General features: G+C 39.1%; 1 protein-coding gene across 5 annotated transcripts in view; it reads left to right on the plus strand.

Moving 5' to 3' along the window:
* Nucleotides 1–22414, plus strand: part of PAK6 (p21 (RAC1) activated kinase 6) — a 93763-nt gene that overhangs the window by 8407 nt on the left and 62942 nt on the right. The window lies entirely within an intron of this gene.

Genomic DNA, 22414 nt, shown 5'->3' on the forward strand with positions numbered 1-22414 from the left:
CTGATCCTCTATCAGGTGGGGAGAGGGTCAACTACAAGGCTTAGAAGGTCCATTTTACTGCAAAATCTATAAATCTATAATCTCATGAAGCTGGATCCCTTGAAACAAAATTCAGTGCTCTTTCCACTGTACCATGTACAAGAAAAGCCTGCCTTCAGGGTGATCCCCAACACACACACAAGCACAGGTCAATGCTGATCATTTTCACCATCAGCAATGGGATTTGGGGAAGCATAACAAATAGCAACTCCAGATTCAGGCATGGCTCCTTCAAGCCCGTGGTCCTCAGGAAGGAAATATCATTACTCCAAATATCCAGGCCATGAGAGTTACTGAATCTGCAAAAGGAAAGCAAGCCATTTCCCAAGAACCTAGCTTTGTGGGACATGGTGAGATTTCTTGATCTGTGTTGTTCACTGACCCTTGTGGTCAGCATACAATCAGGCTGCCCAACAGAAGTGGTAACAATAAAACTGGACTTCTGATGAAGGATCAGAGAAAGGGACCTTGTTTTTCCCTAGTGGCACCAATGGGTTGGACAAGCTGAACTCTAAATTCTCTCTCTCTTTTTTTTTTTTTTTCAAAACATATGCATAGATAATTTTCAACATTTACCTTTGCAAAACCCTGTATTCCAAATTTTCCCCCTCCTTTCCCCTCACCCCTTCTCTAGATGGCAAGTAATCCAATATATGTTAAATATGTGCAATTCTTCTATACATATTTCCACAATTATCATACTGCATAAGAAAAATCAGATCAAAAAGGAGAAAATGAGAAAAATAAAATGCAAACAAGCAACAAAAAAGTGAAAATGCTATATTGTGATCCACAGTCAGCCCCCATAGTCTTCTCTCTGGGTGCACATGGATCTCTTCATCACCAGACCATTGGAACTAGATAAGGTTTTCTTTAGAATCCTAAAAGGATTTGGAAGGCAGTATGATATCGAGGGGAGAGAGCTTTTCTTACAACAGCAGACACCTAAGAATTTGAGGAAGAAATTTGTCCCAAGAAGATCTGGTATTCACTTTTTTTGTTTCAATTCTTATTGAAACATTTTTAATAGCTTCCTATTTCTCTCCCATTCCCTCCCTATTGAGCCATGCCATTTCAACAACAACAACAAAAAAAAAAAATAAAAGAGAAAGAGGGTGCAGGAAATAATTCAGCAAAATTAACCAATCTATCACCTGGGCCTCTCAGAATATGTCTCAGCTTCATAAACTATGGGTCTTGATTCCATATGGAGTCTTATAATTGAATGTGGAAGACCCAAAATTATGATTTATTATCATTAAATGTTTACTTTGTGTGCCTATTTTATATATCTATATAAATAAAATTAGGAATCACATAAAACTTTCTTAGGTAAGAAGAGATCCCTAGTGGAAAAAGTTTAAGAACTCCTGGGAATACAACATTTCTTAGCTATCATCTTAACCCTCTTCCAAGAACAGAAGAGTTACATCTCCTTTTTTTTAGAGGCAATCAGGATTAAGTGACGTGTCCAGAGTCACACAGTTAGTTAAGTGTCTGAGGCAGAATTCTAACTCAGAGCCTTCTGACTTCAGGACTGGAACACTGTGCCCCTATATTTTCCCATCTCTTCTTTGGGGCCAAGTCTAGCTATCCTATCATACAGAATTCAGTTCGCATTCTTTCTAGATACCTAATTTGCCCCTTTATCCTTTTCTCAAAAAGCTAAGGAAGCAAAGCAATCCTGGTTATGGTTTTGTCAACGCTGCATTTTATTAGTTCAATGTTAAATGTCCGGGACTCTCCCCTTTTCTTATAATTTCCAGGGAATTCCTCTGAGGCTCAGGAGCCTGTCAGATTAATTGAAGAAGGAAGAGTCCTTATTGAGCTGCTTTCTTCTTCAAAGACTCAGGAAAGGATGTAGATGAATAGACATCATGGGTAACACAGGGACCTATGAGGCCTGAGTCTTGGTTTTGGTTCCACCCTTCTCTGAGACTACGGACCTTTTATTTAAGTGACATTGAATGACAAGTAAAGCTGTCTATAAACAATGCTTTATTGTCTTCCTATTTCCTTGACAGCTTGTGAACACTTAAAAAAAAAAAAAAAGTAAAGAAAAGGCTGGGTAGCTTAGGCAGCAGTTTATGATTTATGGATCAGCACAGTGATTAACTGCAATGTGCCGTTGTCTCCAGAAGCTGCAGATCACTCTCTGGGAGGAGATCTGCTGTGCCAACTCAAATCTCTCAGACAGATTCTTCTTCCTATAGAGAGCCCACTTCCCTTCCTGCAGAGAGCAGCCTCAAATCTCATCCAGACAAAAACTCCCTCTTTCCTCCAGAGCTGCCTTCTTTATCCTCCCAGAGAATGGGGGTGGGATAATGCAAGGGCTTCTGGGAAAAATCACTTCAACCAATGAACTTGCTCCTCCTAAGCATGCAAGCAAGCTCTTCCCCAGGAAAGGCCAGAACTAGAGAATTGTTAAGTACCGATTTAGCACTTAGTAAGAACCTAATATCTCATTATCTCATTAGCACTTAGTAAGAACCTAACATCTCCCCCTTTCTTTTGATTTAGAACATAGGGTGGTCATAACCTTGAAACATAAATCCATCAATATGGGAGACATTACACATAATTACATAGATTACATAAACACATAGTAACATAGTAACATAATACATGCTAGAAGTATGTGACAAATAACATGATCAAATAATCATAAATTGAGAATTTATAAATGTCCATAAGTCCATTGTCCATTAGTCTCATCTTGTGTTAGGAAATCCAATGATTCCTGCTGGTTTTTAAAGTTCTTTAACAGTCTTCTTATTAACCATGTTCTTTCAGTGTCAGATGTTTCTTAGATTTCCTCCTTTGTTTTGAGGTCTTTCTCTTTTTCTATCTCTCTCTGATGGACAAGGCGAATATGACTCGTTGGCACCCATCTGATTCCTTCTCCTTCTGAAGAAATACAAGCAAACCCTCTCCCCCAAGCAGTTAACCTATCTAATTTCCTTCTATTTACCACTTTCTAAATCTCCTCATCATCTGGCAATTACATTGGAGTTGTTTGCACTGGACACAGCTCTGTTGGTTTAAAAGGCCTGTATTCTCCCCAAGTGTAATCCATTTTTGCAATCTAATTGCCTTTTAGATGACTTATCAGGTAATCCCTTTCTGCCATGTGATGGCTTTTCTGCTGGTTGATCAAATCAGAGTCCTGACCTTCTAAAGGCTCTTTGGGTGTAACATCAGCTGCCATCATGCCCCAAGTCTTTTTTGCCTGGGGTCCTGGACATGGGCCCCTCATCCCATTTCCCTGAATTATTCTACACTCTGATGCCCAATGGAGTCCTCTGTTGCATTTTGGACATGGGGTTTTAGGTCTTCTTTCACCCTGTCTTCTCACTCTATCTCCATATTTACACTGAGATCTTAGATGTCCAATTTTTCCACATTGGAAACATCGCCGAGCTTCTCTAGAAGTTCCTTGCCAGGAGGGACCCTGTCTTTCCATGTTCATCATAGTCCGGGTGTAAAAAGCATTTGTTCCCACTGTAGCACAGCATCTTATGATCTCCTCTAAAGGAGCATCTTTGTCTAATCCCCATATAATTATTTTGCAAATCTCATTGGCATTTTCCTTACCCAGATATCTGGTCATTATTTCTGTAGCTGCATTTTCTCCAATAGTTCTTTTGACAGCAGTTTGCAAACATCCCACAAAATCCACAAAAGGTTCATTGGGACCTTGCTCTATTTTAGTGAAAGCCTCTCCCCGATCTTTCTGTCCAGGGAGGACACCCCAAGCTTTTATTGCAGCCTTAGCAATTTGCTCATATATTGTCATGGTATAATTAATCTGTTCTGAATTCTCTCCATACCGACCTTCACCAGCTAAGTGCTCAAAAGTGAATTGTGTGTTAACTCCTATTTCCAAATTGCATCTGACTTGGATTTTACATAATTCATGAAACTCTGCAAGCCATAGCAAATTTTCTCCAGGTTCTAGGCATGTCCTTGCTATGGATTTCCAATCATTCGGGGTTAGGACTTCATAAGACAAACCATCTAGTAACATGTTAACATAAGCTGATGTAGCCCCATAAAGGGTACAACCTTTTTTCAAATCTTTAATTTTATTCAAATCTAAAGGTGCATATTTTCTCCTTTTTTGGCCTACAGGATCAATCTCTTCAATCACAGGATATGCATGTATAAAATCACTTATATCCTGTCCTTCTCTCTTAGTTTTAACCAATGCTTTTTCTAATCTTGTCATAGGCTTAGGCTGCTTCACAGGTGATTCTGTTTGTGTTTCTGCCTCTTCCCCTCCTCCTTCTTGCTCCACCCCTGAAGGGTTAATTGAGGGAGGAGATGGGAAATGCTCTTGTTGCTCAGAATTGTACTTAACTTCATTGTTATCTGATTCATCCTTTTCACCTAGTTTAGTTGACACCTCCCCATTTTGCTTCTTCTTCTCTTCCTTTAGAATAACAATTTTTAAAGCCATTTGGATTAAATTGTAGGTATGAAGTGTATCTTTGGAAATTCAGTTTGGTTTGGAATTGTAGTATTCACCTAATTGCTTTCCTACTAATTCCCATTCATTTAGATCCAATTCTTCTTCCAGAGAAAAACAAGGACATATGACCTTCACAGTTTTTAAAAGTTCAGTAATCTCCTCCAAAATTATAATCAATCCTTGGCTTTTCATAACCTTGATGATGCTCTCTAAACATTTTCCTTGAACAGAAGGTGTTTGCCCCATTTCACTATAAGAGATTGCTAGTTTAGCCCTTAACAAGTTAAGTTCCTTATTTATCTATTAGAACGCTCACTTAATCTTTAACAAAGTTTCCTTGTTACTCACGGTTCTGGGTCAGAGAGACTGAGATCTGGATCAGAGGCTTTTCCACTGGAATCAGGATTATGTCGGTCCCTGTTCAGGCGCCAAATTGCGATGGTCCAATCTAGCTCCTCTGAAGGGCTCAGAATAAGTCCTTGTCAGGATAAGCAAAAGTCCTTGCCCCACGATGTGGACGCCAATTTGTAACATTCTGTTGTCTCCAGACAGTTGCCGTCAACTCTGGTCCAGAGTAGTGACTTCCCTCTTTCCCACAAAATCTCATTATTATCTCATTAGCACTTAGTAAGAACGTAACAATTAACATAGAAATACCTGCAGTTTCTAAAATCATCTGAGCACAATCTATGGAAACTAACTGGGAGGATCCAGGCTGGTACAATGAAAAAAACAAAATACTGTTTCTGGAGTGAGAAGATCTGGGGAGCAACTGATTCCTTGTGTGACTTCAAGCAGATCATTTAAACTTCTTGTTTAAATTTCCTTGTTAGTGGTAAACATAATAATTGGCATTTAGATAGAACTCTAAGGTTTATAAAATGCTTTAGAAACATTATCTCATGACTCAGGAAAGTTCTAATGGTCTTGGGATGGAGAGAGCCTTCTGTACCCAGAGAAAAGACTGGGGGAACTAAGTGTCAACCACAACAGAATTTTCTCTTTTTTCTTGTTGTTTGCTTGCATTTTGCTTTCTTTCTCATTTTTTTTCCTTTTTGATCTGATTTTGTGTAGTATAATTATGGAAATACATATAGAAGAATGGCACATGTTTAACATATATTGGATTATTTGCTATCTAGGGAAGTGAGGAGAAAGGAGGGAGAAAAAAATTTGCAATACAAGTTTTGGAAGGATGAATAGTGAAAACTATGCAAATGTTTTGAAAAGAAAAAAGTTTTAAAATTAAAGAAAATAAAAATAGAAATATTACTTCATCTGATCCTCACCACAACTCCTGGGAGTTGATATTCATTTTATAATTGAGGAAAGTGAGGTAGATAGTGTTAAGTGACTTGCCCAGAGTCACACAGCAAATGAGTGAGGCTGAATTTGAATTCAGGTCCAAAATTTGTCTATAAAATGAGAAGGCAGGACCTGATGGCTTTCATTCTTCATTTCTGGCTCTCTTAGCACCATCTTCTGCATGAAACTTTTCCTGATTCCTGCCAGTTAATTAGTGACTTTCCCCAAAACTACCTTATATACATTTGTATTTTCATGGCACATTTTTGTCATCTCCTCCATTAGACCATAGATTCTTTTCAAGAAGAGATTGTTTCATTCTTGTGCTTGTGTCTCTTGTGTCTAGCAGGCAACTAATAAGTGCTCAATGATTAATTAATTGATCTGGAGCCAGAATCTTTGAATGATAGAGAGGTTTCTTAGAACATCAAGATTTGTCTAGGTCAAGAGAGTATGTGTCAGGAGAGAGATTTGAATCCAGGCTTCAAAACCATCTCTTTCCCCTATCACACTGCCTTCCAAAATTCTTTTTAGGGAAAGAGAAATATAGATGGGAATACACTTAGCTTTTCATTTCCTCTGGAGCAGTGTTGTCTTGCTAAGAATTAGGATGAGAAAACTGTTGTTGGAAATGTAATGAGAGGTGAAGTTAACTTAGAGATCGGAGCTCCCAGGGCAGGTGGCATTTTCTATAAAAATCAGACGATGAACTCCAGAGCAGGTGCAGAGGCCTAAGTACTTAGAGATGAAAAATGAGGATTATATAATATGGTTCACCTGGAGGTTCTTTCCAGTGACTCTTCCTGCCTCAATCAGTGCCTCAGAGACATCTGGGCTGCCTAATTGATCATCTGCTTTTTTGCATGATCACTGGCTTTGTGCCCTGGGTACGTTCATTCAAAAAGGTATTTATTAAGTGTATACTCTGTGACATACATCGCACTAAGAGCTGGGGATTCCAAGACAAAAATGAAAGTGCCTGCCCTCAGAGAGTTTACAATCTTTGTGGGGAAATAGCATGGGTGCAGATTAAATAATTACATAGTAATAGCAACAGCTTAAGTTATGTAGGAATTTGAGGTATACAAAGCTTTTTTTACCCCCTGAGGCAATTGAGGTTAAGTGACTTGCTCAGGGTCACACAGCTAGGAACACTGAGTGTCTGAGAGCAGATTTGAACTCAGGACCTCCTGACTTCAGGGCTGGAGATCTATCCACTGCACTACCTAGCTGCCCTATAAAGCATTTTTCACATATTTTATTTGAACTTCATAGCCATGTGAAGTGGGTGTTATGATTATTCCCCTTTCACAGATGAAGTAACTGAGGGTAAATGACTTGTCAGGGTCACACAGCTGGTAAATGTCCAAGGGGAGGTGTTAGAAGGACTTTAGGGAAGACTAGCACCTCTAGTACAAGGACGTTTCAGCAAGATCCTTTTCAGGTCTGCTCTTCCACTTTGGGTGTCCACCTGTTACCTAGCTCTCACCTGTGGCTACTAGCAGCATGTGCAATAGCCACACCCAGGTTAAACCTTCTTGCAGGTGAGGTAAACCAGGGTGAAGGTAACTTACAGCCCTCCAGCTCATTGGTGAGTGAGGGGGATGTCTACTCCAAGCATGTGAAGACTTTCCCTGTGGGATGGGTGGATGGGAACAACAGGATCTGAAGGTTCCTTCCATGTCATCCTAGGCCATCATCCATCTTCTTGAATCTTGAACTGCTGCTGGATTTTGATGACTCAGGAAGAGAGGCTAACTCTTTGTGTAACTCAGCCTCACTTAAATCAATTCATTTGCAAGTCAAGACATCACCCCCTGATGTCAATAGTCCTCTTTGAAAGGAAAGAATAAATGACAAATGTCTGAGGCAGAATTTGAACTGTGGTCTTGACTACTCTAAGCCCAGAGCTATTTCCTCTCTGCTACCTACTTAAATCCTGTAATGTTGGAAATAAGAGAGGGAGAGGTGAGGAGGATACTAACATTTGAGCGGGGGAAGCAGAGAAGCTGTCATGTAGAAGGTAATGCTTGAGATGAATCTGGCAAGAAACTTGGAGTAAATGTATCTGTGGCTAAGGGAAGCAAGAAAGAGGGAACTATGTTTCCACCTTTGAGCCCCAAAGGGCATCAAATGCTGCTGACCCAGACAGAAACAGCTAAAGAGAAGATGTCCTGCTGATGTCCCAAAGAGAGTGAATCTGGCAGTCGGGAATCCAGAGGTTCATATTGGAGGGTGAGCTAGTCTTTTCCAATGTCTTAACCCAGTTTGGCTGGCCTATCCTGTTACCAAGGCAGTTACAGGAAGGAAATGAGAACAGACCTGTCACTCACCCTGCTCCCATAGTCCTTTGTTTCTGACTGAACTGACCGTGTGCAGCAACTGTGGGGTTAAAACTGGAAGGACTGGTTTCTAGTTTGCTGGCTCCCAACAAGGAACTTTTCCAACTTCCATTCCCCTTCAAACCAGATTCCCTTTTAAAGTTCTGCACAAAACACAGACCAGCCAGGGAGAAAGAGCTGAGGCTGTGCTAGTTCTGGCTGTGGTGTTTCACAGATTGGTAGGGGAATATTCAAATTAAGAAGATCCAATTCAGAGATGAGTTCATTTTCATCAAAATGCCCTAGTCATATCATCATAGAATATTAAACCTGAAAAAGACTCCAATGGAGTCAATCAGTTCATCAATAAGCATTTATTTAGTGCCTACTATATTCCTGGCATTGTGCTAGAGCTGGGGATGCAAAGACAAAAGAGAAACAGAACCTTCATTTTAAAATAATATTTTATTTTCCCAAATACATGTAAAGATAGTTTTCACCATTCACCTTTGGAAAACTGTGTTCCAAATTTTTCTCCCTCCTCCCCCCACCCAAGGTAGCAAGCAATCTGATATAGATTAAACATAGAACCTTAATCTTTGAGCTTACTTTCTCTGGGGTTGACTATGGAGCCAGAGAACCTAGATTCAAATCCTGTATTTGATGCTTATTCCCCCATGTGACTATAGGCAAGTCACTACTCCTTCACCTTGGACCCTCAGTAAGGAGGTTTCATTAGCTGGCTTCCGAGATCTATTCCAGTTTTAGATTTATGATCTAATGAGTCTAGTGGTGGTGCAGTAAGCAGAGGGCTGGACCTGGAGGCAGGAACACCTGACTTTGAATTCTGCCTCAGATACTTTGGGTAAGTAATTGAACTCTCTGAAGGCCTGTTTCTACAGCTGTCCCCAAGGGTCTCTGCATGGCCTCTGCCCAGCACATTAAAAAATACCTAATAAATGCTGGCTAAATTGAATTGAATCTAGTAAAATTTTAACCTTAATTCATTCACAAAATGACGAAACAGGTACAGTGAGAACTTGCCCAAGATCTCACAACAGAGCTGGGACCAAATCCACACCTGCTGACCTTCTGTACTGTACTAGCCCCTCACTCATCGTTTTTGTCATCAAAACTAAAGGTGTTGAGTGCCTTCTGATGTAGTGGCTTATTGCTGCAGCTAGGCGGTGCCATAGTGTGCCGAGTACTGAGCATGGAGTCAGGAAGGCTCTTCGGGAGTTCAAATCTGACCTCAGATAGTGGCAAATCCCAGTTTCTGATTCAGTTTCCTCACGTGTAAGATAAAGGGTTGGGACTATGTCCCTTCCAGCTCTATTGTTCCAGGGTTGTGTCAATCGACACAGTTCTTCCCAATCGCCACAGATGCGTTTTCCCAAGTCCAGCAAGTGTTTTGTGCTCTACCCCATTCCCACCAGAAATATCCACTCAGCTCATGCCCACCTGTATCACCAAGTGATCCTCAGGACTCAGAGGGAGGGGCCCGAGGGGAATGGAGTCACCCCCTCTCCAACTTGGTTTTTTTTTTTTTTCAAACCCAGGGTCAAGCCACTTAGGGACTTGCTAGGGAAATCTGAAGCCACAAGATGTTGTCTAAGTGCTCCACCTGTCCAGTCCATTTGTCCAGAGGACAGAAGGCATTCTGAGGGTGGCACATGGCCTGGAGTCCATCCGTGTCTATGAGTAATGTCAGATAATGATGAAGAGAATGATCATGAAGGAAAAAAAACAGCTTGATTATGAACTCATGAGGAATAACAGCAGCCCCGCCTATTTGTATAGTGATTTATAGTTTACAAAGCGCTTTCCCATATAATTGAGGAAGAACAGGGCCCACGCTAACATGAAATTATGCAGGAGGTGTTTGTTTTGGGTAGCTATTTCATCCCTCATGTGAATTAAACAAAGGGAGTTTTAATTGCTGTTCCAACCTCCTTTCCATGATCTATCCCTCACCCCTCCCCATCTTTTTTCCCCACTGGTACAGTACCCAGGTCTCAGGTCTTCCACTATGGGACCTCACTCAACCCTGGGTAGTATCTATTATTCTTGTTCTTTCTTTCCTACTTTCATAGACCTTTTTGTTTTTAAGAAATGAATTTTATTGGTTTTTTTGTTTGTTTTATGTCACATTCCTTATCTCCCAAAAAGCCATATCTAATAACAGAATAAAAAATTAGGAAGAAAAGAATAAAAATTCAACAAGACCAATCCATGCACTAAAAAAAATCAGACTTCATATGCAATGTTCCACACCCATAGACTCCTCCCTCATCTAAGAGCCCATGAGTTTCAGAGGCCATCTAATCTAATCTCTTCTCTGTACAGATGGGGAAACTGAAGCCCCATAGAGGTCAGAGGCAGAATTTAAACCTAGGTCCTGTGAATGTCACTGCCACACAACCCATTTGTCCCATTCTATTGTCTTGGGGCCCTGCCAAGTAACATCAACTGGAAAGAACAGGCTCTTCATACGTGGGATTATATTTGAGGGGGCATCCTCTCCCCACCAAAAGAGTATTATAACTCCTACTGTTGCCTGAAATCTTACCATTAGTCATTCATTCTTCTAAATTAGTCGTTGCCCTTTCCCTCTGGTCTTCTTTTAAAATGTATGTACTTCTGGGAAGAATAACATATTGTACCTTAGTAAATGTGAATGTGTTCACTCCCCTCCCTGCCCCCAAGAATGGGATAGTATGAAACACTGGGCATCTGTACTGAATATGTAGAGGCAGCTTGGTGCAATGGGTAGATGGGTAGTGGGAAAAACTTTGCATCCACCTTCAACTATTTCCTGACAGTTTGATTCTGGTCAAGTCACCACTTCTGTTTTACTTTCCATAATGTTCTATAATTTGCACAGGGCACATAGATAACCATAGTGCACAGAATGTCTGGACTGCAGTCAGTGACTCATCTTTGTCATTCAAATCTATCCTCAGACACAGCTTGTGATCCTGGGCAAGTGACTTAATCCTGTGTGCCTCAGTTTCCTCCCCTGTAAAACAATCTGAAGAAGAAAATGGCAAACCACTCCAGTATCTTTGCCAAGAAAACTCCAAATGGGGTCATGAGAGGATGGACAGGGCTGAAAAGGACTGAACAATAACAAAGATTTTGGACAAGTCATTTAATTTCTCCTTATAATTTCCTCTGTAAAAGTAGAAATAGGGAAGAGGTGTGGATTTGGTATTCTCTAAAGTCCTTTTTCAATTCAAGAGCCTTTGTTCTTAGAACTCTTAGCTGATATACCCAGGGCAATAGATAGAGTGCTGTGGGGAAGACCTGAGTTCAAAAGCAGCCTCAGACATTTACTAGTTTATCACTTAACCTTTCTCAGCCTCAGTTTCCTCAACTGTAAAATGGGGATAATAAAAGCATCTATCGTCCAAGATTCTTGAGAGGATCAAATGAGATAGCTTAGAACTGAGCATAGAACATATTAGGTACTTTTTTTTTTCATAGTGAGTATTTAACAGATACTTGTTCCCTTTTTCTTGTTGTGTTAATTATGTAGATTTAAGTGGTTAATGTTAATAAAATGTTAAAAATGCAGATTAAAATGAAAAGTATGTCTTGGACACATCTCCCTCAGTTCAACATTTACTAGCACACCCCTACTCCAGGCTTTTCTCTTAGTATGGGATGCCATCAAGATAACAGGAATTTGAGGACATTTTATAGCAAAAAAGAAGAAATTAAACTTATTTTCCTCAAATCCCTATAATAAATATTTTGATGTTTTTGTTATTATTGTTCATTCATTTTAGTCATGTCCAATTCTTTCTGACCCCATTTGGGGCTTTCTTGGCAAAGATATAGGAATGGCTTGCCCTCCCTGTTCATTTTAACAATGAGGAAATGGAGACAGAGTAAAGTGATTTTGCCCAAGATCACACAGCTAGGATGTGTCTGAGGCTTTATTTGAACTCAGGAAGATGACTCTTCCTGACTCCAGATCTAGTAGTACTCTTTCCCTGTATTTTTAAAAATAATTTACATGTGATATCATATTTAATGTTTTAAAAGGAGAAATTAACATTGAAATGTCATTTGTAAGCCCCCAAAGAGCTCTGGATACTAAGTCAGAGGATCATAGAACTGGAAGGCACCTTAGAAGTAAGTAAGCCTAATTCCCTCATTTTATGGATGCAGAAATTGAGACAGACATGGATTCCAATTCTGGTTCTGTTAGTCTATGTGAACTTGAATAGATTATTTAACCTTTTTCTTTATGGTAGAGACAACTAGGTGGGGCAGTGGATAGAGAGTGCTGGACTCAGGAAGACCTGAGTTCAAATGCCACTTCAGACACATACTAGCTGGGTGACCCTGACCAAGTCACTTAATAAACCTGTTTCTTCATCTGCAAAAAGAGCTAGAGAAGGAAATGGCAAACTACTCCAATATCGTTGCCAAGAAACCCCAAATGGGCTCATGAAGAGTCAGACATGACTGAAAAATGAATGAACAGTAACAACTACCTTACACCACATCAAATTGTAACTCCCAGCCTGGTTTAGGTCCTGTCCCACCTAAAGAATTTTTATTTCCCACTAATCTGTAATATCCACTCTGCTTTTGTGCTGACTAACCTCTGACTAACAAATGTCCTATGCTCATTCTTACTTTCTCACTCTCACTCATTCTGGGCCTTTTTTCTTGAAAATCAAAGTCCCCAACTTTGATTACATTAAAATAAAAAGGTTTTGCAGAAACAAAACCAACAGAAACAAGATTAAAAGGAAAGTACAAAGCTGGGAAAAAATCTTTACAGATAATATTTCTGATAAAGGTCTCATTTCCAAAATACATAAAGAGCTGTGTCAAATTTATAAGAATACATGTCATTCTCCAATTGACAAATGATCAAAGGATATGAAGAGACAATTTTCAGATGATGAAATTAAAGCCATTTTAATTATATGAAAATATGCTCTAAATCACTATTGATTAGAGAAATGGAAATTAAAACAACTCTGAGGTATCACCTCACATTTCTCATTGGCTAAGATGACAGGAAAAGATATTGATAAATGTTGAAGGGGATATGGGAAAATTGAGACACTAATGCATTGTTGGTGGAATTGAGAAATGATCCAACTATTTTGGAAGCAATCTGGAACTATGCCCAAAGGGCTATCAAACTGTGTATACTCTTTGATTTAGCAGTGCCATTACTGGGTCTATATCTTAAGGAAATCATGAAGGAGGGAAAAGGATCCACATGTGCAAAAAATGTTTGTAGTAGGTAGCAAAGAATTGGAAAAGGAGTGGATGCCCATCAATTGGAGAATGGCTGAACAAGCTGTGGTACATGGCATGAACAAGCTGATTTTTAGAAAGGCCTGGAAAAATTTATATGAACTGATGCTGAGTTAAACAAGCAGAACCAGGAATATATTTTACACAATAACAGCAAGAATGTGCAATGATCAACTCTGAAAAGTTTCATTCTTCTCAATGGCTCAGTGATTCAAAGCAATCTCAATAGACTTGGACAGAAAATGCCATCTGCATTCAGAAAAAGAACTGAGGAGACTGAATGTAAATCAATACATGCTATGATCACTCCTTTTTTCTATTTTTTTTCTCTCTTTCAACATGATTCATAAAGTAATGTATATTAAAAAGAAAAGAAAAAGAAAATCAAAATCCCTCTGCAGCCCTCATAACTCTTAAAAAATTCTTCACACTTACAAGAATGTCTCATGCTTCAGTCCCCAGCTCAAATCCTACCTCTTCCATGAAGCCTCTCCTAATTATTCCAACTTTGCATTGATCTCCCCTAACTTTCTATAGCTTTATAATTTAGCACTTAATTTTATCTTGTTACTGAAATTACTTTTAAAATTTTACTATTTTGGGGTTTTAAAAATCATTTTCAGGTTGAAGAAATCTTAGAAATCTTATAGTTCCATTTTCAGGAAACTAAGGCTCTGTATATATTATTTATCCCAGGTTCCATAGTACTAAAACCCAGGTTCTCTGACTTCTGCTATAAATGGTCCTTCCACTGCTTCTCTGGGAAGGCCAGGACTCCTTGCCAGTAGGAAGAAATATTTCTTATTGAGGAAAGCTGCCTCTTGGGACATCCAACCCTCTTAACATGGGTTATTTATGTCAGTACCTAAAGTAAGAAAGAATGGAGGTGTCTACATGAGCCTAGCTTTCTTCAAAGCCAGCCAAATGTCAACTTCTGCAAAAGGCCTTCCTAGGTCCCCCAGGCTCCTGGGCCTTCTCTCTGAGATGGTCTTCCACTTACTCCATACATTTCTTATTTGTACATAATTTTTTTACATGTTGTCTTCTCTAATAAACTCCTTGAGGGCAGGACAAGATTTTTACTTTTTTTTTGAATCCCAAGTGATTAGAACAGGTGCTGGAATTTAGGAAGTATTCCAAGAATTCTTGTTGACTCATTGGTGGACTGTCTGCTAAATCATAGAGAATATTCCCATCTCTCAAACCCATGAAGACAATTAACCTTCAAGGAAAGAAGAGGGAAGGTCCTAAACAGGAGGTGGTTTCTTGTTATTAGTTCTTTGCTTAGCAACATCAGCCAAGCATCTAAATTGTTGGTTGAATGGGTTTCAGTGGGGGCATAAAAGGCCACTATGAGTAAGGACTCCAAAGAAATTGGAAAAAGATATTAAGTGAATTCATCATAGCTTTGAAATGAGAGTAGTTAGCATAGATAGGCCTTTCCTATTTCCTAGCTCTTCCCTGGGTATAGTTCGTCTACAATATACCGTTGTGAAAAGACCTTCCCTTTTGGTGATTCTGGGGACCCTGGTCAGTTGATTTTTTTGCCAGGAAACTTTGCTAAAACTTGGGCTAAATGGCCTTTCTGCTGTATAGTTGAGAGAACTGAGACCATAGGGAATAGAGTAGGTAGCATAATGAACAGAATGCTGGGGTGGATAGAGTGGAGTCAGGAAGATTCATTTTCCTGAGTTAAAATCCAGCCTTAGACATTTCCTAGCTGTATGACACCGGGAAAGTCATTTAATCCTGATTGCCTCAGTTTCCTTAACTGTCAAATGAGCTGGAGAAGAACATGACCACTCATTCCAGCATCTTCGTCAAGAAAACCCCAAGTGGAGTCACAAAGAGTAGGACCAACTGAAAACAACTGAATAATAACAACACAAAAGTTTAGTACTATGATTAAGTTGTCCTGTTAGAGGGTACCACTCTCCCAGGAAGTCCTATATCCTCTCCTATGTAGGAGCTTATTAACTATGATGTACTCAGAACAGACAGAAATTTGATGGCCTATGCTCAAATCCTGTCTGTATCATATGAAAGGAAGGACAACTCTTTACTTTAAGTGCTTACTATTTGCTAGGTACTAGGTTAAAATCTGGGAATCAAATACAAGCACAAAGAAAATCCTGTCCTCAAAAAGCTTGAATTCTAAAGAGGAAAGATAACATACAAGAAAGAGCTGAAAAGTGGGTGGGAAAGGCAGGAGGATTAAAAGTAGTCAGTAGAAGGGTATGATTCTGAAGTCCAGAAAGGCAGGATTGGGTTTGGAGGATATTGAAGGCAAGTCAGCCTGAGTCTCTCCACAAAATGGAAGTTCCAGTAGGAACTCACCAAGGAGCAAATGGAGGATTTGGGAAGAGAGATTCCATAGTGAGCAGGTCACAAGGATAGTAGGACGTATAGGAGGAGGAGGCTTCAGTAATGAGGGAAATTCCAAGGTGAGATAGCAGTAGAAGTATGGCTTTGAAGACCAGAAAGTCAGGAACAAAGCTAGAGGTAGAAATTACTTATTAGCCCTGTGACCTCAGGAAAACCTTTTTTTTTTTTTTTTTTTTTTTTTTTTTAATTTTTCAAAATATGTGCAAAGGTAGTTTTTCTTTTCTTTTTTTTCTTTTTTTAAGCTTTTTATTATTTATTTTTACATTTATCATGCTGCACGAGAAAAATCAGATCAAAAAGAGCCCTCTCTCTAGATGCAGATGGCTCTCTCCATCACAAGTCTATTGGAATTAGTCTGGATCATCTCATTGTTAAAAAGAGGCAAGTTCAGGAAAAAAATTTTTTTTTCTTTTTTCCTGTTTGTTTGTTTTAATACACATTGCTTTACAAATCATGATGGGAGAGAAAATCACAGCAAAAGGGAAAAACCATAGGAGAGATTAAAAAATAGAAAAAAGAAGTAAACATAGCATGTGTTGATTTATATTCAATCTCCTTAGTTCTTTTTCTGGATGCAGATGGCATTTTCTGTCCAAAGTTTATTGGGATTGTTTTGAATCACTGAAGCACAGAGAAGAAGTAAATTTTTCATAGTTGATCATCACACATTCTTGCTGTTATTGTGTACAATGTATTCCTGGTTCTGCTTGTTTCGCTCAGCATCAGTTCATATAAATCTTTCCAAGCCTTTCTAAAACCAGCTTTTTCATTATCTTTTAAAGAACAATAATATTCCATTACTTTTATGTACCACAACTTATTCAGCCATTCCCCAATTGATGGGCATCTAATCATTTTCCAAATCTTTACTACCACAAAAAGAGGTGCTACAAACATATTTACACGTGTGGATCTTTTTCCTTCCTTTATAATTCACGAAAACTTTCCTAACCCTCTGGCTCTTCAGCTGTAAAATGGGGATAATGATACCAATACCACTTGCATCTGCTTTAAGGAAAGTACCTAGTAAACCTAAACAGGACCATGTAATTGTAAATTAATTCTTGAAATATTAAGGTGTGTGCAGAGGAAAGATTCTTCATTGTATCATTGGGGAAACTGAGGTTGAGAGAGGTACAGGAAACTTGCAGGAATCAGATCATACCAAATCCCTAGGAGAGTCCAACTCTCCCCTTTCTATGGCTAAAACTTATGTCTACAGAGATCCCAGAAGGCTTTGGAATATCAGATTGAAAGCCTTCTTCCTTCTACCCCATGCCATTGCAATAAATGGCAAAATTCATTGGCATCTGACTATTTTAATGTTTTCCCTATTTATAGTCTCCAGCAAAATATAGGCATATATGCAGGTTCAGTTTCAAACCTCAACAATAAAACAAATATGGCAATTAAGTGAGTCACAATTTTTTTGATTTCCCACTGCATAAAAAAGTTAGGTTAACATTATAAAAATAGTCTATTAAATGAGCAATGTTATTGTGTCTTTTTAAGATGTATATGCATTAATTAAAATACTTTATTGTTTAAAAAATGCTAACCATTATCTGAGCTTTCAGTGAATCATAATTTTTATGCTGGTGGAGGGTCTTACTTCATAGTCAATGGCAGCTGACTGATCAGGTGCTAAAGGTTGTGATGGATTATGGAAATTTCTTAAAGTAAGACCACAATGAAGTTTGTCACATTGGTTGATTTCTCCTTTCACTCAATCACTTAGAGTTCATTATATAGTTATTTACTGGCCTAATTTTAATATTTTTATGACTTTGCAATTAGGAAGGCCAGAAGAGAAGGAGAGAAACAGAGCAATGTCCAGTCAGCAGAATAGTCAGAACACTCTCAATATTTATTGATTAAATTAACTGTCTTACATGGATTCGATTTGTGGCACTCCAAAACAATTACAATAGTAACATCAAAGATCACTGATTACAGATTACCAAAACAGATACCATACTAATAATGGAAAAATCTGAAATATTATGAGAAATACCAAAATATGACCTAGAGATACAATGTGGGCACATGCTATTGGGAAAATGGCATCAGTAGACTTGCTCAATGCAGGATTGCCACAAACCTTCAAGACACAGAATCTGCAAAGTGCAATAAAATGAAGCACAAAAAAAGTTGGAGTTGTATTCTAACTAGGAAAGAGAGGCAGCAGAGGACAGTGGAAGGCCACTGTCTCTGAAATCAGAAGACCTGGATTCAAATCCTACCCTGTGACTGGACAAGTCATTGAAAGTCCTTGAAGCCCCAATTTTTTTATCCATGAAATGAAAGGATTGGACTGGATGCCTTTCAGATTTGTTCAGATTTTAAATTCCTGCAGGAGGGGGGAGGTGAAGTTACAAATAAGAAAGATATCTAAGAAGGAAAAGGGGTTATGTGAGGAGGAGTCTCTTGCTTCCCAGAATGATCTCTCCTTGTACTTTGCTGCTGCAAGAGGAGGCTATATAACTGGTGAAGTTCCCTTTGTGCCTCAGGGGAAAGGCAGCCATCCCAGTCTTCAAGTGGGTGCACAGCCTGGAAGGCAGTGGGCCAGCCCCCTCTCTGGGCCAGTTCCCTCTCTGGCAGCAGGCACCCTGCCTACTTGGCTGGAAGTGTTGTTTGTGTGCGCTAGACAGTCTGTTGAGAAGATTTCAGGCATGGCATTGGGTAAACCCAACACCATCTGCAAGTACAAGATTCAGGGCAGCTCCTCCTTTCTGAGAGAAGATCCCCTTTTCCTACCTCACCCTATGTAGTCCTAGGTTCTTAATGAGTGTGTGTGTGTGTGTGTGTGTGTGTGCATGCTTGTGCATGTGTGCATGCTAGCCCATGCAATAAAAAAAGGTCCTGCCCCATTCCAACTGAAGGTCATCTATCTAGATCAAAAGTTCTTGGTCATAAACCCCTTTGGCAATCTTGTGAAGCTCAAATATCCTTTCTTTTCTATATAAAATAAAATGCAAAGGATTAAAAAAAACAAATTATATTAAATAAAGATATAATTTTTCTTACTCAAGTATATGAACCTCTTTAAATCTAGCCCTGAACCCCTTGAAGGATCTGCAGACCTCACGTTAAGAATCTCCACTCTAGAGAACAAGAGAGGACACAATGTGCAGCCTGAATCTTAAGAGTCAGGAAAACCAGATTTTTAATCCTGCCTTAGACATTTACTAGTGTGATCTTGGACAAGTCAGTTAACTATTGTCTGTTTTGGCTTCCTCATCTATAAAGCAGGGATGGCAATTATATCTAGGTTTCAGAATTGGTGCAAGGATAAAATGAGATTATTCATATATATGTAAAATACACATACATATATATATATATGTAAATACCTTGTAAACCTTAAGGATTATATAAATATTAGCAAGTATTAATTATTAGTTATAATGATTATTATAGCTGGAAGAAACTTCAAAGGTCACCTCATCCAGGGGCACCTCATCTAACAATCCCTCCTCCTATTCCTTGGGCATTCATACCCTACTGAGGTTAGGTTAGGACAATTCTTGAGACCAGCAGCTTCCTAGTTCCCTACAGAGGAAGCCTTGACCTGTGTAGAATGAGCTAGATTCTTCATATATAGTCTCATTTCCTGGTCTTGTCCCTGTGTCTCCCAGCCATCCATCCCTCTTGCTTTTTCCTCAACCTCAATCTAATCCCTCCAGGGTCTTTAGACACTGCAAGTGAAGGTGTCAGAGTTCCTACATCTGGTTTTCCGGCCACTTTGCCCAAACGTGTAGAGGAAATGATAATGTGTTTGTATTTATAACCACAAGTAGATCTGTATCTTTCCTCTTTGGCCCCAACCTAGTAAAGTTGGCTCTCACTTTGTTCTCTGGATGTTGCAACAGGTTCAAACGGCTCCACTCTTCACTGAAAGGGAATGCTGGGAAGGGTTTGTCCCTTCTGTCATACCTGTCATGGTGTTCTGAGATGGTTGTAATCCATCTCTCTAGCTGTCAGAGCTTAGATTTGTCCCAGTGAAGAGATGTTCATGTCCTGGTGTAATAACTTAATAGATCTGGAGCTGCAGGCACTTTAGAAGGCATCAAGTCCAGCCTTCTCATTTTACAGAGGAAGAAAAGGAGGCACAAAGAGCTTAGGCACCTTGCCCATAATTTTACTCTGTCCCAAGCCTCTCCTTGATGATGAATGCTGAATCACAGTGCCCAGAAATCCTTTACAGCCTGAAGATTCTTTAGTGGCCAATGAAAGACTCCCAATCCTGACCAGGATGCCTGTGGTTCAGAAATGAGTTGGGGGGTTCAAAGCCAGGGCATGCCAGCTGAGATCCATGAGTCAGAAGGGACTTTGTCATCTAGACTACTTCCTTCACTGGTACCTGATTATTTCTATTTTGGCTCAAGCTAAGGGCAGTACGAGGGGTTGGAGTGGGTAGTAGATAGTACATGTGGAAAGGATGTAAAAATCACCCAGTTCTCATCTGTATTTCACCTAGAGGAGTGGATAGGGAACTGGACTTAGAATCAGGAAAATCTAGGTTCAAAGGTATGTACCAGCTATGCATCTTTTTCTGCATCTCTTTTCTTCCTTTTAAAATGAAGGGGTCAATATCGGTAACTAAGTTCTAAGAGGTCACCGATAGTGACCCCTAAACTCCTTTCCAGATCTACATTATGATTTTATTCTGGGCAACTGCAAAATTCTTTGACTGCCTCAATGAACAGAAGCACAATTCAGTAGTTTCAAATGTAGAATCATTTATCATTAGAGACTTTCAAAGTTGGAAATTATCCTAGAGGTCATAGGGATAGAGATCTGGATCTAGAAAGGATTGTGGCGATCTAGTACGCTCCTTTGTTTTATGAATGAAGAAACTGAGGCTCAGAAAACTTAAGTGATCTTAATCACACAAGTAGGATTTGAACTCAGAACCTAGAACTTCAAAGTAATTGTAATTGCCATCACATTGTCTAATCTGTCTGACCCTGTTTCACTGTGCTAGTTTAAGACATCAGCAAACACTACAAATCAGGGCTTGATTTATCGTTTTTATTGGTTTTCTAAACTCAAAGTGATGGAGAAAATGTTAATAATGCATTAAATCTAAAAAAGGTATCTTGAGTACATGAAAAGCAAGGTGTACAATGAGATAATTCAGACCAGTTTCAATAATTTTGTAATGAAGAGAGCCAACTGTGGGAACTGAGCGTGGATCACAACATAGCATTTCACTCCTTTTCTTATTTGCTTGCATTTTATTTTCTTTCTCATTTTTTTTTCTTTTTGATTTGATTTTTTTCTTGGGCAGTAAGATAATTGTATAAATATGTATGCATATATTGGATTTAACATATGTTTTAACATGTTTAACATGTACTGGATTACTTACATCTGGGGAGGGGATGGAGAAAAGGAGGGGAAAATATGGAACACAAAGTTTTACAAGGGTTAATGTTGAAAAATTATCCATGCATATCTTTTGAAAATTAAAAAGCTTTAATTTTTTAAAAAAAGCTAGTTGTAATAATTTAAACAGTGCAGTCCTGGTCCTGATGATACAATGACAAAAATTGTTCCAAAGTGGAGGGAAACAAAATGTATGAAATATACATAAAATAAGTGTATATAGCAATATATAAGATAAATGCAAGGTAATTTTTGGAAGGAGACCTGAACATCTGGGAGATCAAGAAAAACCTCATGGTAGCATTTAGCATCTGATAATGAACTAAAATGAAACTTTTGATCATAACTGCTTTCTAACAGCTCACATTTACATATTGCCATAATATTCGGGAAATGTTTATTTTATAATAGACCTTTATGATAGGTAGCATAAGAAATTGGGGCTCATCAGGGTGAGATGATTTGTTCAGCTCCTCAAACCAGGGTGTGGGACTGTAAATTCAAAGCTCTTTTCACCACACCACATACCACATACCACTTTCCTATACCACGTTGCCTCCCAATATCCAAATAAGATCCTATCAATTTTATGATAGGGAGGCGCTATGCATTCACTAACTGCCTATTATGTGCCAGGGCATTAAGATAATTATGGTAAGTATTTTAAAGATATTATCTTCTTTGATCTTCTCAACAATCCTTATGAGGTGAGTACTATTGTGATCCCATTTGACAGATGATGAAACTGAGGCAGAGGTTAAGGGATTTGCCCAGGATCACACAGTATCAAAGCATAGATTTGAACTCAGATCTTTCTGATTCCAGGCTTTAGGGCTCTATCCATTGTGTCACCCTAGAAGCAGAACCCAGGAGGTCCAAACCCAGGTCTTAAAGAGCCTCCAAGTTTAGCATTCTTTCTATGCTGCCTCTCTGGAGCAAATGCCAGCTCTTAGTCAGAGATCAGAGGTCAGAGAATGCATATCTTTACAACCCATTCTTTCTAGCTGGGTCTTAGACTATGCTTTTCATCCCATCCAATTTTTTACTTGTTCAAACATTGTGTTATCTTCTTCACCTTTTGTGAGCACTTCTACCTGGCTTCTACCTTTTACTCTATCTCTGGGAACAGTAACCAAATCATTGCCACCGGGCAGTGTGACAAACTTACTCCCTTATATCTCCACTCCCGATCCGAGGAGCTTTCCAGGGCAAAAAT

Source organism: Sminthopsis crassicaudata, chromosome 2, assembly GCF_048593235.1.
Source record: "Sminthopsis crassicaudata isolate SCR6 chromosome 2, ASM4859323v1, whole genome shotgun sequence".
Classification (NCBI taxonomy): domain Eukaryota; kingdom Metazoa; phylum Chordata; class Mammalia; order Dasyuromorphia; family Dasyuridae; genus Sminthopsis; species Sminthopsis crassicaudata.